The sequence below is a fragment of the Penaeus japonicus genome, unplaced genomic scaffold (assembly GCF_977035675.1).
Source record: "Penaeus japonicus unplaced genomic scaffold, GWHDUDI00000001_assembly GWHDUDI00000002, whole genome shotgun sequence".
NCBI lineage: Eukaryota > Metazoa > Arthropoda > Malacostraca > Decapoda > Penaeidae > Penaeus > Penaeus japonicus.
In genome coordinates this window covers 37,825,191-37,827,690 of record NW_028234404.1, presented here as the reverse complement: position 1 = coordinate 37,827,690, position 2,500 = coordinate 37,825,191, and positions in this window count along the sequence as shown.

Below are 2,500 nucleotides of genomic sequence, written 5' to 3'. Positions count from 1 at the left end.
CATGGCACATGCCTGCCTCGACCTGACATGGCACTTGTCTTGCTCGACCTGACATGACACTTGTCTTGCTCGACCTGACATGGCACTTGTCTTACTCGACCTGACATGGCACTTGTCTTGCTCGACCTGACATGGCACTTGTCTTACTCGACCTGACATGGCACTTGTCTTACTCGACCTGACATGACACTTGTCTTACTCGACCTGACATGGCACTTGTCTTACTCGACCTGACATGGCACTTGTCTTGCTCGACCTGACATGGCACTTGTCTTACTCGACCTGACATGGCACTTGTCTTACTCGAACTGACATGGCACATGCCTGCCTCGACCTGACATGGCACTTGTCTTGCTCGACCTGACATGGCACTTGTCTTGCTCGACCTGACATGGCACTTGTCTTACTCGACCTGACATGGCACTTGTCTTACTCGACCTGACATGGCACTTGTCTTACTCGACCTGACATGGCACTTGTCTTACTCGACCTGACATGGCACTTGTCTTACTCGACCTGACATGGCACTTGTCTTGCTCGACCTGACATGGCACTTGTCTTACTCGACCTGACATGGCACTTGTCTTGCTCGACCTGACATGGCACTTGTCTTACTCGACCTGACATGGCACTTGTCTTACTCGACCTGACATGGCACTTGTCTTACTCGAACTGACATGGCACATGCCTGCCTCGACCTGACATGGCACTTGTCTTACTCGACCTGACATGGCACTTGTCTTACTCGACCTGACATGGCACTTGTCTTACTCGACCTGACATGGCACTTGTCTTACCCGACCTGACATGGCACATGCCTGCCTTGATCTGACATGGCACTTGTCTTACTCGACCTGACATGGCACTTGTCTTACTCGACCTGACATGGCACTTGTCTTACTCGTCCTGACATGGCATTTGTCTTACTCGACCTGACATGGCACTTGTCTTGCTCGACCTGACATGGCACTTGTCTTACTCGAACTGACATGGCACATGCCTGGCTCGACCTGACATGGCACTTGTCTTACTCGAACTGACATGGCACATGCCTGGCTCGACCTGACATGGCACTTGTCTTACTCGACCTGACATGGCACTTGTCTTACTCGACCTGACATGGCACTTGTCTTGCTCGACCTGACATGGCACTTGTCTTACTCGACCTGACATGGCACCTGTCTTACTCGACCTGACATGGCACTTGTCTTACTCGACCTGACATGACACTGCCTTGCTCGACCTGACATGGCACTTGTCTTGCTTTATGTATGTGCCATATACTCGGCGCCGCCCGGGTCTGAGGCGCTGCAGGAGGTGAAATGGGAGAGAGAGAAAGGTCGCCATGCTTCAGTTCCTTGTGGGTCCTGGTGATGGTACTTTATGTCGTAATGTTTTTTAGGGTATATTGGGTATATAGGGTATATTTTTTTCTTTTTTCTTCGAGTGTTGCGAAGGTCGGTTAATCTTTTAAATGTATATATATCCCTTTCTTTCAACTGGAATTTGTGTTATTCTAGTGTAACAACAGAGAAAGGAAAATCGTACTTCGTTTAAACAGAATTTTTCTTTAACACTAGAGTTAACATATAAAACCACGTATCGAATTCATAGAAATAGAATTAAAAAAAAATGATAATAAAATGAAATAAATCTGTCATAAGAACGAAAACAAATTCTTAATCTATAATTTCCCTCAACACTAGAATAGAAATTAAAGTATAGAATCTTATTTTTTATTTTTTTTTACCGTACCTCTTTTTTCCCCTGATTGCACAAAAAAAACATTATCGGGCACAATATGCAATTGCAGGATCCTCACGTGCAACATTCGCAATAGGGTGGATGGAAGTTGAGAGAGAGGAGGGGTTAGATTGATGGATGGATGGATTGGGGCAAGGAAGAAGGAGGGGTTGGGGGAGGGAGGGAAGGAGAAAGGGAGGAATAGAGAGAGAGAGAGCATTTCCTAATCTCTCAAAGTATGAATTAATTTACCATCATTCAATCAATAACATTTTAGCTACCACTCCCTCTCTCAAAAGTTCTTTCTGACTCAGGAAAAGGAGGGAATGGGAGAGGGAGAGGGTGGGATAAGGAGGGAGAGGGAGAGGGAGAGGATGGGATAAGGAGAGAGAGGGAGACGGTTGGAAAAGGAGGGAGAGGGAGAGGGTGGGAAGAGGGAAAGACAAAAGGAGAGAATGGGAAAGGAAGAAGGAGAGGGTGGGAAAATGAGAGATCATAGCTCTCCTCAAAAACAATTTTTCCATAGATTCTGGCTGAGGGTGGGAAAAGGAAGGAATGGGAGAGAGAGAGGGTGGGAAAAGAAAGGAGAGGGTGGGAAAAGAAGGGAGAGAGTGAGAAAAGGAGGGAATGGGAGAGGGAGAGAGTGAGAAAAGGAGGGAATGGGAGAGGGAGAGGGTGGGAAAAGAAGGGAGAAGGAGAGGGTGGGAAAAAGAGGGAATGGGAGAGGGAGAGGGTGGGAAAATGAGAGAATGGAAAA